Below are 15,459 nucleotides of genomic sequence, written 5' to 3'. Positions count from 1 at the left end.
ATACGAATAAACAGGCAATTATACGGGAAGGTTATCTAGAGACCAACTTTGAGACCTTTGTTGCTGTCTGCTCTGGTGTAATCCAATGCCTAAACGGAAGCGAACATCTACCGCTAAGAAAGGATGGAAGACAAGAAATAAAATATCGGAAGTACAGCATCTTGGCACTGTTAAATGCTGCAAACTGTGGGACCCTGAATCTATGGCTAAAGCAATGAACGCGGTTATTTCAAAGGAGATGGGGGTGAATAAAGATGCAGAACAATTTGACGTGCCACGAACTACACTAAAGGACAGAATTTCTGGACGAGTGAAGCATGGAGCGTGGACCAGGCTTCCTTACACCAGAGGAAGACCAAGAATTGGTTGATTTCCTAGTAGAGTGCTGCAAAATAGGGAATGGAAAAACAAATTAAGAGGGAAGTAATAGACTGTGTGAAGAGGTTGGTGGAGAAGAAAAGAGCAAAGAGGGTTCGCAAATGATAAAATTTAATGGAGAAGGATGGTGGTATAAATTTATGAAAAGACATTCCGAATTGTCCCTGCGAACCTCAGATCCACTATCACATTGCAGGTTCAATTCAGTAAGCCAGTCAGCGCTAGACTACTATTTTGTATTGTTAAGGAATACTTTGGAGGTGAATGGCTTGATGGATAAACCTTACAATATGGATGAGTCGGGCATGCCACTTGACCATAAGCAGCTGAAACGTGTTGCACTTAAATGGATCAAAAAAGTTCATGGACCATCTTCGGGGAACAAGGCACAAATAACTATCTTAGCCTGTGCTAATGCTGTAGGCTCTATAATACCACCAATGGTGATTTTTAAGGGGGAACGCTTAAACTATGAATGGACTAGAGGTGAGGTACCAGATACAAAATATGCAATGTCACCCCAAGTAGGGCTGGGTGGTATTGGAGTTTTGCTTCATGATATATCGTGCAGAAATATATCACGATATTACTATTTATCGCGGTTATTAAAGATGACTGCTATATTAGAGTAGCTGACTGCTTTATTAGGGTATCTCGATCCTAGCTGACTGTTCTATTAGAGTATCTCGATCTTTGTAAAAAAAAATTGACTAGCTAGTACTAGCTCCTTGTTTGCAGTAGTATCACGTGTGCATTATAACAACCTTAAGGGCTTAAAAAGCTGTCACAAACACTAAAAATCGTAATAATATCGATATCGTGATATTATCGTTTCACCGAAATCTACGCGATACAGATATCGTTTCATTGCAATACCGCGGTATTACTATAATACCGAGAAACCGCCCAGCCCTAACCCCAAGGGTGGACAGACCACGAGCTGTTTTTTGAGTGGCTGAGTAAACAGTTCACAAAAGTATTCCACCTTCTCGACCTGTGTTGTTACTTTTAGATGGCCATTCCTCCCATTTTACTTTGGAGGCTATAAAGTTTGCAGCTGAAAATGAAATTATTCTTTTTTGCTTGCCACCCCATACCACTCATGTCGCTCAGCCTCTTGATGTGAGCTTTTTTTGGCCCTTTTAAAAGCATTGTTCTAGAGTTTGTCATGAGTACATGGCCGACAACCCTGGTAAAGTGGTTACCAGATTTCAGTTCTCATCACTTTTCAACAAGGCTTGGTTTTTGTCTATACAACCACATACAATTGTATCCGGTTTTCGAAAGGTGGATGTTTATCCATTCAATTCCACTGCCATCAAGCCATATGATAATTCTTCAATATCTAATAAGATACCAGAAGCAACACCAGTAATGATGCCAGCAGTGACACAGCCTAATGAACATTCAAGTGTTTCACGAGATGGATTTAGTGAACACAGTCTAGAAGAAAGTGGTCCGGGACTATCACCTGTTTCATACAGTGAGGGGCAAATTAAATTGTTTCAAAGAAGATATGATAATGGCTACAACATTTATGACGATCAAATGTATGTGTCATGGCTACAACAACAACATCCAGATGACTTTCCAGAGAATTTGTCATCGAGCACCACCATAGAGACACAGGTAAATGGGAAGCAAGCTGAACCACTGAACTGTAATGCTAGTACCGAAGATAACAGTACTGCAGACAAGGAAAATGTAGTGCCATCACCAGAACAGCCTATGGACAGTACAGTAGACAAGGAAAATGTAGTGCCATCACCAGAACAGCCTACGTACAGTCTTTCAGCTAGTCTAGCAAATACCAGAGTGTTTGTGTCAGAGTTTCGGGAAATTTTGGGTGAAAGAAGAGTAGTATCAAAAGCATCCACCAAATCTAAATCAACTGCTAGAGTGCTCACAAGTGCTGAGTCTTTACCACTTCTAATTGAAAAGGAAAAGAAGAAAAGGATGAAGAGAGAGCAAAGCAAAGAGCAAAGAAACACAAGAGGTCTGCAAACAAGACACAGAAGGCACCAGTGGTAGCTGAGCTATCTTCTGACTCAGAAGTAGAAGACGAAGATCAATATAGTGTACAAGACAATGAAATTTCTAGTAATGAATGTGCCGTATGCTTTGGGTTATACCAGGATGATTTGTCAAGTGCTGGGAAGCTGATGAGGGAGTGGGTTGAGTGTACTAATGAACGGTGCAAGAAGCGGATGCACAGCCAGTGCTTACAAGTTAACAATGACTTGTATATAATATGTGGAATCTGTAAATATAAATTCTAATTTGTGTGTGCATAACTCTTGAACTATAGGTTCAAATGGATTCATTTTTTAGGTGTAGACCCTTCTCGTAATAGTGGTTAGACTGTTTGCATAGTTGTATTGCTTCATGAAATTCATAGCGATCTATTACCAGTTTCTTGGAAAAAGTCGATAATAGCTAATTGGAATATACAGAAAAGCTGAATCGAGAATAGATAGAGACGGTCGATAATAGATGAACGTACGCCCTTAGCTATAATCACCACTGTATTTGCGTAGTTCAAATTGTGGGAATGATATTTATCAGATGTATTAGGCGATACTTTATCTAGTTGTGTTGAAATTCTCACTGTTCTATGACATTGTATGGCTGATTTATGACGCGAGAAACGTTAACTGGTCGATAACCGGTGAGTTACGCTAATGCATATATTTATTACATGTGAATTAATTCCCACAGGATAATTTGCAGCTGATCTCTCTACTGGGTGACTTGAAATGTAGTTGAACTCTCTACAGGGTGATTTGCTTGTACGTAGATGAACTCTTTACAGGATTCTCTCTACAGGGTGACTTGACTCTACCTGAACTCTCTACAGGGATATCTGTCTGTAGTTGAACTCTTTACAGGGTGATTTGTTTGCAGCTGAACTCTCTACAAGGTAACTTCTTCTTACTGATCTGTCTACAGGGTGACTTGTTTATAGCTGGTCTATCTACAAGGCAGTTTGTTTGTAGCTGAATACTTTACAGGGTGACTTGTTTGCAGCTGAACTCTCTACATGATGATTTCTTTGTAGCTGAACTCTCTACAGGGTGAATTGCTTGTAGCTGAACTCTCTATACGGTGATCTATTCATAGCTGAACTCTCTACAGAGTAATCTGTTTGTAGCTGAACTTTCTACAAGGTACAGTATCTTCTTCTAGCTGATCTCTCTACAGCGTGAATTGTTTATATCTGAACTCTCTACAGGGTGATCTGTTCGTAGCTGACCTCTCTACAGGGTGATTTGTTTGTAGCTGAACTCTCTACATGATGGTTTCTTTGTAGCTGAATTCTCTACAAGGTAACTTCTTCTAGCTGATCTCTCTACAGGATGACTTGTTTGTAGCTGAACTATTTGCAGGGTGATTCTTTGTAGCTGAACTCTCTACAAGATGATCCTTCTAGCTGATCTCTCTACAGGATGAATTGTTTCTAGCTGAACTCTCTAAAGGGTGATTTATTTGCAGCTGAACTCTCTACATGATGGTTTCATTGTAGCTGAACTCTCTACAAGGTAACTTCTTCTAGCTGATCTCTGTACAGGGTGACTTGTTTCTAACTGAACTCTCTACAGGGTGATCTGTTCGTAGCTGAACTCTCTACAGGGTGATTTGTTTGCAGCTGAACTCTCTACATGATGGTTTCTTTGTAGCTGAATTCTCTACAAGGTAACTTCTTCTAGCTGATCTCTCTACAGGATGACTTGTTTGTAGCTGAACTATTTGCAGGGTGATTCTTTGTAGCTGAACTCTTTACAAGATGATCCTTCTAGCTGATCTCACTACAGGATGACTTGTTTCTAGCTGAACTCTCTAAAGGGTGATTTATTTGCAGCTGAACTCTCTACATGATGGTTTCTTTGTAGCTGAACTCTCTACAAGGTAACTTCTTCTAGCTTATCTCTGTACAGGGTGACTTGTTTCTAACTGAACTCTCTACAGGGTGATCTGTTCGTAGCTGAACTCTCTACAGGGTGATTTGTTTGCAGCTGAACTCTCTACATGATGGTTTCTTTGTAGCTGGACTCTCTACAAGGTAACTTCTTCTAGCTGATCTGTCTACAGGGTGACTTGTTTCTAGCTGATCTCTCTACAGGGTGATTTATTTGTAGCTGAACTCTCTACAGAATGATTTGTTTGCAGCTGAACTCTCTACATGGTGGTTTCTTTGTAGCTGAACTCTCTACAAGGTGACTTCTTCTAGCTGAACTCTCTACATGATGGTTTCTTTGTAGCTGGACTCTCTACAAGGTAACTTCTTCTAGCTGATCTGTCTACAGGGTGACTTGTTTCTAGCTGATCTCTCTACAGGGTGATTTATTTGTAGCTGAACTCTCTACAGAATGATTTATTTGCAGCTGAACTCTCTACATGGTGGTTTCTTTGTAGCTGAACTCTCTACAAGGTGACTTCTTCTAGCTGAACTCTCTACATGATGGTTTCTTTGTAGCTGGACTCTCTACAAGGTAACTTCTTCTAGCTGATCTGTCTACAGGGTGACTTGTTTCTAGCTGATCTCTCTACAGGGTGATTTATTTGTAGCTGAACTCTCTACAGAATGATTTATTTGCAGCTGAACTCTCTACATGGTGGTTTCTTTGTAGCTGAACTCTCTACAAGGTGACTTCTTCTAGCTGAACTCTCTACAGGGTGATCTTTTCGTAGCTGAACTCTCTACAGGGTGATTTGTCTGCAGCTGAACTCTCTACATTTGTAGCTGAATTCTCTATAAGGTGACTTCTTCTAGCTGATCTCTCTACTGGGTGACTTGTTTCTAGCTGAATTGTCTATCATGTACCACGGTAGTGGTACATAATAGGGATCAGGCAGAAATTTTTCAAAACACTCTAATAGAACGCACGCCAAAAGCAGCCTTCCGGGCTTTAGATTTTATTTCTAAAACATTCTAGACCTTTCTTTTGTGTTTACAACACTAGCCAACAAGTATTAAAAGTAAGGGAAATGGTTTTAGGTGTTTTTTAAAATTTTGAAAATGGTTAGATTCTCCATCTTCTTCTTTCTTCTTTCTTTCTTGTTTCGCGCGCCTACAGCTCGTAGGAAGTAGATATCAGCCCTAAAAACGTATGGCGTATTTAAAAAACATTCGTACCCAGGTCTGTGTGGTATTAAAATCTTCCCTCTCTAATGCGATTGCGAGATATAGAGCAAGAATCACTCTTCGAGACGCCATTCGATCGAGAAGCCATACAGATGATAATATAGAATTGTTTTAAATTCCATTTCTTTAGCTCACAGGACTAAAATGCATCAAGTTGTATCACACTAAACATTAAACATAACTATTGTTCGCTAAAACTCGGGTTTTAGACTTCCTTCATTACGAGACAGTGAAGGGGGTGTGGCCCGCACCTCGTCACTTAAACTATTACTGTACGCCTTTCGTGTATACTTTCTATTATATTCTTCAGCTGTTTACTAGCTAAGAGTCGACATAACAAGGCTTGTAAGCTATTGGAACACACTGGTAAATTTCGAATTGAAAAGGGGTGTGTCCCTTCCGTACGCGATTGAAAAATAAAAAGCGGGATACTCCGTATACTCAGCACTTTAATTGGAGTCGACCACGTTTTGTCAAGCGTGTGTTTTACTCGTGTTGAGATTTCGCACCGCTTCGTTGCAGTAAACGGTCACACTAGTGGATTTATCTACTCGTCAAAGGAAAGTGGTATTGTTAACTGTATTGTTAACTAATTGTTTATTAAACTTATTTATGTAATTGTTTATTGCCAGTTGATATTACAATGGGTTTCTTTATTAAACAATCATGTACTGTTGAACGTATATTTAAGAAGTAGTCCATGTGCATGGACATGAAAAAAATCATGAAACTAGTGGGGCAAAAAAATGATTAATTTTCAACAAGTAGAATAGGGATCAAAGATTTGATTTTGAAAAAAACTGCGTAAACAAGAAGTAATAGGGATGATAATCCACAAAATTCTATGCATCATCAGTTCAAAGCAAGTTATTTGAATAGTGTACACTCAATTTGCGATTCCTATTTCAACTTGTGGTTAAATTTTGTTAAAATGTTGAAATAGGAATCGCAAATTGAGTGTACAGTATTCAAATAACTTGCTTTGAACTGATGATGCATAGAATTTTGTGGATTATCATCCCTATTACTTCTTGTTTACGCAGTTTTTTTCAAAATCAAATCTTTGATCCCTATTCTATTTGTTGAAAATTAATAATTTTTTTGTCCCACTAGTAAGATTAACTGTTTGTAGCTGAACTTCATACAGAATAACTTGCAATGTAATATAATTCTTTAATGGAATAAGTTATAAACGTAGCCGACTGTTCTATTAGAGTATCTCGATCTCGCATTTGCTACACATAGTTGGGTTTCGAATCATAACTCAGTGGTTTGTAATCCGATTCTTCTGTACTACTGCAAGGTCTTTCTATGATGATTATTCCAGCTATACACCGATTTTCAGCTCATTGCTTTTAGCGGTTTGCCTGGTAGGCGTGAAAATTAATAGTTTTTTTTATTCTTAAAAATCGATTGCGTAATTGTGACACAGGTTGGGTTTTGTGTCATATCTTCATGGTCTTTATCTCGATTCTTTTCAAATCACAAAAAGGCACTCCTACGATGGTTACTCCATCTACATAGCAATTTTCAGCTTATTCCTTCAAGGAGTTTACCCCAGTGTTTATTCTAGGACTGTTAGGGGGGGAACTTTCCCCCCCTAAAATCTAAGACTCACCCCCTAAAATTGTGAGTAACTACTACACTATACTTAATAGGTTAAGCTGGCTTTAAAATGGCACGCAAAACTTATCAAAAATGCTCTCAGATTCAATCTCAGCATAGTTAATTCGTAAAATTTTCCCAGGTTAAAATTGTGAATGTAACCTTGAAGGCCTCTCAGATTCAGTGTCAGATCAAATAATTTTAAAAATCCTCCTAGTATACAGCTAACAAAAATTCATGCATATAGTGATGACTATTCAATATCTTAAAGCTCAAGTTTACCCAGTATAATTATATAGAAAAATAGCATGCTTAACTCTCAAAATTGTCCTTAAATTCAATCTCAGAAAGCGTAATTTGTAAAATATTCTACTTTCAAAATGGCATGCATGCACAGCTAGGACAAATACCCCCACATTTAATCTCAGAAAGCCTGATTTTTAAAAACTTTCTTGTTTTGCTATAACCATGAAAATGCCCTAATATTTAATTTCAAGTTTTGGATTATTTCTTGGAAGACATCCACCCATGCAGATCTTGTAATTTGCTAGTGCTTTGTGGTATCATACATACAATGATGGTCAATACTGATCATGATCTCACACAAATTGTAAAGATTCAACACTTGGTATACAGTGCATTATTAATAGAATAACTATGTACAGTACACATGAGGTGCACATGGTTGTCCTAGCATTATGTGATCACTACTACACTCGTGCATCAAGCTTTACCAACCATATGATCTGGCTTCACCCAATCACAAAAATCAACACTCATGACACAGCCATGTTTGGCAAGTATTTCTCAACTGTTTTTATATAGTTGTGAACTTGGACAACTATATAACAGACTTTCACCTGGTCACCCCCCAAATTCCTTATTCCCCCTCAAAGGAGAAATCCTAGAATAAACACTGGTTTACCCTGTAGGCGTGACAGACCTTCGACCTTATTTTACACGAATAATCGATCATAACTGAATGTTCATCGGATTCCTACCAAAGTTGGTACTGAAATCCGCCTTAATGAGCCCTTCAAGTGTGCCAAATTTCAGCCCGATTTGAGCACGCATTCGTGTTTTATGGCGGATTTTGCGAAGTGTGCGAAATGAAGTAGAAGAAGAAAAAAATGAAGAAATTAAAATGAAATTTTGTTCACTCGTATCTCGGAAATAGCTGGAGCGATTTTCTTCAAATTTGGTATGTAGACTCCCCTAACTGGCCGACACTTCTCTAGCAAATTTGGTTCCAATCAGATTAGGAATCACAGAGCTACATAGGTGTGAAAATTGCGTTTTCTTTCTTCCTGTTAATATACTCACGGTGTGGCGCGCCGGCTTCTTGGGCCGCACGACACACTATCGTATGTCTTGATAATAACAATATCATTACTATACAGGTTTTTAGAATATATGTAAACAATGTCAATTTACATTTACTTACACAGAGGAGGTGCAACATTGGCTAGAACACAGCACACAAAAAAAGATTCTATCTGCAATATCTGTCAACGAGGAAGGTATGGTACGATCAAATATGTGACTGTCTCTGGGAAAACCGGTCTTATCGCCCATTCAAAAGTATCGAGAAACATCGGTTTTAAATATTCAGTATGTTGTAGCTGGCCAATGGTGGTAGCTACGCATACCAAATTTTCACGTTTCACAACAATTTCTTACCTTCCTGATCATCCACTGAAGAAGTGGTCAACACCTAAGTTTCCTGCCATTTTAGATAGTTTTTAAACCAAGGTTGTCTGTATCAGACGAGCTCCAGAAGAGTGGGAGGAGGGGGCCCTGGAAGGCGGGCAAGATGGTGTTCAAAATTGAAAAGAAATGTGCTGGGATGAATTAGGCCAAGTTATAGGCCATTCAGGGCTCAGAACTGGCTAAAATGAAAGGAAATTTATAGCACAGGCCATTGTCCAACACCATGGAGCTGTACAGCCACACACAGCCATCTCCTGGTTGGCCAGGGCTCCATCAAGACCCCAGACCACTCGTACGGCTCGCCACTGTGCTCTAATAAAGCAGCCAGCAAAAGCAGATCACTTTACTCTGGTTGACTGTGGTAGTGAAACTTGATAGTGCATTCATTAAGCTTTGTGTTTGTGTGAAAAAATCAAACTTCCTGTCTTGGGCGATAAAAACAGTTTTTGTAGATCCAGTCACATATATGAAAATTCTTAATCCTTTCCATGGCTCTTTCAACATGTATCCGTAGGGATGCAATTCTTCTAGTGGACACTAATTCATTTTCTGATAGTTGCTTTTTACCGATTGTGGAAGCATATGACCAACCTGGGGTTGTTCAGATTGCAAACGCATTAGTGGATGGATCACATAATTAACAGCAGCTACAACAGGCTCCTGACAAATTGAACTGGTGTATTTGTGGCCACTGCAGAGGTATGGGATAGCCAAGGAAAATATTTGTTGTAGAAAAAGGCCATGTGTTACCACTACTGATTATACTTTCAACACTGGTTACTGGTCTTGAACAAAGATGTGCTGTCTCCAATAATGCTATAACCCACTCAGCTGATCATTATTGCAAGGCAGCTCATTGTCAATGGATTCTTTGGCAGCATGGACACCTAGGTGGTGTCAATCGTAGAGCAATCCCATCATGTATGGTACTTGCCATTCGTCACAAGTTTCCTGCCCCTGATGGTGGGGTTCAGGGAAAGCAGAGCTAAATGAGAGCATTGATATTCTGAGCCTGCATATTATGCTGTACATACTATGTGTGCATATGTATGGAAACAAGTGTGCAACTTCCAGTACGTATTGATAATTTCGAAAAACGTGATCGTTTATTAGCAACCAGAGTTGCAGTAGCTTCAGGTGGTTTATGGGCTATGGTATCTTGTATTCTTGCCGGGTGACCTGGTGACAGGGGTCATTTGTGTTTCATTGTAATTGTTGTGGGTGCTCTTTCTTGATAGATGACACCTAAAAACTTGGGGATGTAGCTATAGGCTTTGGTTATGAGCATTGGTGTTACATCCCACTTTTTTGTTTGTTTTCAATATTTCTGATGGAAGATCAGATCACCATTACAGTTTTTTTGATTCTCATGATTGTTGTGGTAGTTGTGGTTCGGCACTACCAACATGATTCGTGCTGTGTAGGCTGCATTTCTATAGAGAATATGAAAACCTACAAAATTATTACCACATGCCATCAAGTTCAATACCTGAAGTCAGTATAAGTGGTTTCACATTCATCCGCTATTCTCACATTTGTGCAACCCTCTAAAGCCGAAACGGTTTGGATGCCATCTTCGTCACTACTTCAAATTACAATTCTCAACTAATTATACAAACATATATACATGAATGACTCAGATTCACAGTTGCTAGGTGTGATTCAGATTCCTAGGTGCTGAGAAGTAAGCCGGAACAAAGTTTGTGTTGACAGCAGAGTGAGGAGGATAATTAGGTATGCCGCAGCAATATAAGTATTATTGGCATACTTATATATATATGCATAATTATATCATTTACCTAAGAGTACTAGCATTACAAAATGAAACAGCTTCTTGGTGAGATGCCTGGGACTTGTCAATGCCAGTAATGGAAACACTGGTACAATGGGAAGCTATGCAGTGGCATATACAAATACCATACCTTGTCGTGCTGGTAAAAGAAACAGTAAAGCGACCATCGTTCTCCTCACTTATATCGCCCTGAGACGATACACTGATCCGAGATGAAGTGATAAAATGGCAAGCCAGTGTGTCATCACTTTTCAGTGATAGCATCCGTTTCATTTTGGTCCATAGTTCATGTGTTCCTTTCTGTAGTTTGATATGAGTAAACCACATTCTTTCTACTGCAGGTCGATGATGCAGTATAGCTTTACAGTTTTATGTCCATAATGCCAGCACTCATGATTTTCCTGGGCCCCAAAATTATCAAGTGCACTAAATAATGTTAAACAGCTACATAATCATCACACTGTCCCTTAAAATGAGAAGGAAACAAGAGTAAGTTAATTTTTAAGGATGAAAATTGTTTACTTTTCTACGGCGAGTTCAATGGCAGATATTTGGAAGGGAAATCAATGCTTTGGAAACTCCCTCGAGGTAGGATACTTCCTATTCCAAATTTGACGTGAAATGCCCATCCATCACTGAGATACACACCTTCAAAGTTGTCTTATTTTCTTCGTATTTTTCTTCTTAATCTTTTTCTTCGTCTCGCATACTTTAGAAAAATCGTAATAACTTGCATATGCTTTGGTCGATTTATTTAAAATTTGGAGGGCAGTAAGAGCATAATACTGTACATTTGCAGTCCAATTTTTTGGTGGGCAAATAGTTAATGGAATCAGCTGAAAATAGGCAGAGAGGTAGAATTATTATTTTAGAATGATCTTTCAGTAGTTTACAAGGAATCAGATGAAACTACTAAGTTACACTACGAAAGTCAACTCGGTGTAACAAGTGTGCAATCTCTCTAATAGAGCATTCATCCTAATAGAGCAGTCAGCTAAGAATCGAATAATTACTTCTTCAAGGATTCATCTATGTATTGTAGAGAATTTAACACTGTTATAAGCCACTGTGTATGGAGATTAACTAAGAAAAGGTCACCCTATAGAGAGATCAGCTAGAAACAAATCAACAATTCATCTTGCAAAGTGTTAAACCACATTTCAAATCACCCAGTAGAGTATTCAGCTAGAAACCAGTCACCCTAAAGAGAGTTCAGCTATATTTCAAGTCACCCTGTTAAGAGTTCAGCTGGCTACACGTTACCTTGTAGAGAGATCAGCTAGAAACAAATAACCCTGTAGAAAGATCAGCTACATAATCATCCTGTAGAGAGACCAGCTGGAAATAAAAAATCATCTTTTGGATAAATCAGCTAGAAACAAGGCATCCTGTAGAGAGATCAGCTGAAATAAAATCACCATGTAGAGTTAAAAACAAGTCACCCTGTGAAAAGATCAGCTAAAAGCAAACAGAGATCAGCTAGAACAGATTACCCTGTACAAAGATCAGCTAGAAACAAGTCACACAGACTGTCAGTAGAGAAGATCAGCTAGAAGCAAATCGCTCACTAGAGAGATCAGCTGGAAACAAACCACTATGTAGAGAGATCAACTAGAAATGAGTCATCTTGCAGAGAGTTCAGCTATGTTTCCAGTCAACCTATAGAAAGTTTAGTAGAAATAAGCCACCCTGTAGAGAGATAAGCTAGAAACAAGTACACTATGTACTGAGAGTTCATGTAGCTATATATTAGCAAGTCACTACGAAGAGAGATCAGCTGGAAACAAATCACACAAATCACTTTGTAGAGAGATCAGCCTGAAACAAATAACCCTGTAGAGAGATCATGCAGCCAGAAACAAATCACCCTGTATAGATTTCAGCAAGTAAAAAGTAACCTTGTAGAGAAATCAGCTAGAAACAATTTACCCTGTAGAGATCATGCAGCTAGAAAGAAATCAACCTGTAGAGAGATCACCTCAACACAAATCACCCTTTAGAGAGATCTGGTAGAAACAAGTTACCCTGTTGAGAGTTCAGCCAGTAAGAAGTCATCCTGTACAGAAATCAGCTCACCTGTAGAAAGATCAACTAGAAACAAGTCACCCTGTAGCGAGATTAGCTGCACCTTGTAAAAAGATCAAATCACCCTGTAGAAGGATTAGTTAGAAACAATTCACCCTGTAGGGAGATAAGCAAGGAACAAATCACCCTGTAGAAAGATCAGCTTGAAACAAATGACTCTGTTGAAAGATTAGCTAGAAACAAGTCATCCTGTACAGAGATCAGATAGGATGAAGTCACCGTGTAGCACTACCAGAGAACAGTGCCATGAAACACCTATGGATTATCCATGAATAGTAAAATAATTCCCAAAAAGTGCCATGAAAGTCATTTCATGGACATGAATTCATGAAAAGTGAAGATTTTATGGAAATTTTATAGCACCACAAATTATTTCATGGTTGCAGTGGCCATTAATTTTCATAGGCAGTGTCCGTGAATTGTTAAATTTTCATCAGCAGTGTCCATGAACTGCCAAAATTTCATAGGTAGTGTCCATGTATACTACATGAAATTTCATGGTTTACCATTGTATTTTCATCGGTTGTTCTCTGTAAGTTCAGCTAAAAATAAGTCAGATCAAATCATGCTGTAGAAAGATTAGCTAGAAAAATCACTCCATAGAGAGATCAGCTGGAAACAAGCACCCTGTAGAGAGATCAGCATGATCAAGTCACCCTGTAAGAGCCCAACTTCTTTTCAAGTCACCCCATGGAGAGTCCAGCTATGGAAAACTCTCTCAGTAGAAAGATCAGCTAGAAATACATTACCTTGTACAGTATTCAGTTAGAAACAAATCCCCCTGTAGAGAAATCAGTTAGGCAAGTTACCCTGTTACATGCAAAGAATTAAACTATTTTTCAAGCCACCCTGTAGAGAGCTCAGTAGAAACAAACAGCCCTGTAGAGAGATCAGCTAGAAACAAATTGCCCTGTACAAGTCACCCAGAAGGGAGTTCAACTACATTTCAAGTCACCCTGTAGACAGTGCGGCTAGAAACAAGTTACCCTGTAAAGAGATCAGCTAGAAACAAGTCACCCTGTAGAAAGATCAGCTAGACACAATAATTCACCCTGTAGAGATTGGCTAGAAATAAGTCACCCTGTAGAAAGATCAGCTATCACCCTGTAGAGAGCTCAGCTTGAAACAGTCACCCTGTAGAAATGTCAGCTAGATAAGAAACAATCACCCTATAGACAGATCAGTTAGAAACAAGAGAGAATTCATCTACATTTCATATAGTGTTTCAGCTATAAATAAGCAACCCTGTGGTGAGTTCAACTACAAACCATTCACCATATAGTCAAAGAGTACAGTTACTTCTCTGTAGAACTTTCAGCTACATACACATTCCCCTGTAGAGTATTCAGCTGCGAACTGTGTGATTTATCTTTATGATCAATCAACACCATTACCTAAATGTACATGTAGCTAAACAAATCATTTTAAATCTTCATAATAATCTTCTTTCTATGGTGAAGAAAAAGACAAGTTAATAAATACCTAAAGCTGGCCATAAGCTGGCTTTAGGTATGAATATGCAAAAAGAAGTGATATTTAATCAAAAACAGCCAAGCTGTAAAAAAGGGTGCGGCCTCCAAAAAAGCCAGGGTAAAATAAGTTGTGAAATCAAAGGTGGCAGCCAAGAAAATGGCTGTGATGGTAGGTTAATGGCAAAAATTTTAATAATGACAATTCAGGCGAATTTGGTACCGAATCCTAGGAAGAGGCCACACAAATTCACCTGAATTGTCGCTATTAAAATTTTTGCCATTAATCTACAATCACAGCCATTTCTTGGCTGCCACTTTTGATTTCACATCTTTTTTACCCTGGCTTTTTTGGAGGCCGCACCCTTTTTTACAGCTTGGCTGTTTTTGATTAAATTACTTTTACAATGAGACAAAGGCATTTGTGAATTACTTCTGGTTAATTTAAGAAAGTTACAGTGTTAAGCAAAATAATGTCCATTTATTGAGGCAAACTTCTTTATTTGAATGTAATTATGGAATTACATAATAATTCATGAATTATGAAATACATTAAATTACAGTATTTACAAATCTAATTATCTAGCTGAATTAGTAATAAAAAAATTTTTTTTACATGGATCGATTACATATTTAGCTAGAGTGATATAGCATTAGCTGCATGAGAACCTAAGTTTTAGAAGTACCATATCAATAACAATTAAGGTATCAATTGAAGTATCAGTTTGCTTTTACAAAAATCATTGTTTTTATTTACAGATACAATGACAATTACTGTTCTCTACCAATGCAGAAAATACCTATCGATGTGATGCCAAAGTCAAAGGATCTAGCTAATTAGCTAATATAATTCTTTTATAATTCTTTGCTTACTTGTTCATGGCTATGGCTATGTAGTAGTTGTTTCATGGGCCCGAGTGATTTGCCTGATGTGTATGTAACACCCAAATAGCTATTAATCACCCAAGACCAACCACTGAATTTATTATATGTGACTGTCTCAGCGAAAACCCGTCTAGTTTGCACAAGCATGCGTATTGAGAAATCGTAATTTAAAAATAATTAAACAACTCTTTTAAAACTTTTTTGATTGTCAAGGAAGTACATCTAGCACAAGCTCACTCTATTTTTGCAGATACTGGTATTCAAATCACTTCTGAAGAAAGGCATTATCTTGGCTCTGCTGTGGGATCTCCAACTTTTGTGAAGTCGTATGTAAATGAGAAGGTTAGTTATAATGAATATCTAAGTTGTGTGAATTTGCTGGTACACAGCCA

The 15,459-nt window shown here is 38.3% G+C and overlaps 1 long non-coding RNA gene across 1 annotated transcript in view; it reads left to right on the top strand.

Moving 5' to 3' along the window:
- The window catches only part of LOC136246910 (uncharacterized), a 67,503-nt gene that overhangs the window by 17,446 nt on the left and 34,598 nt on the right, over positions 1-15,459 (top strand). The gene's annotated exons all lie outside the window — the stretch shown is intronic.

This window comes from Dysidea avara, chromosome 2 (genome assembly GCF_963678975.1).
Source record: "Dysidea avara chromosome 2, odDysAvar1.4, whole genome shotgun sequence".
Lineage (NCBI taxonomy): Eukaryota > Metazoa > Porifera > Demospongiae > Dictyoceratida > Dysideidae > Dysidea > Dysidea avara.
This window is presented reverse-complemented; position numbering and strand designations above follow the sequence as displayed.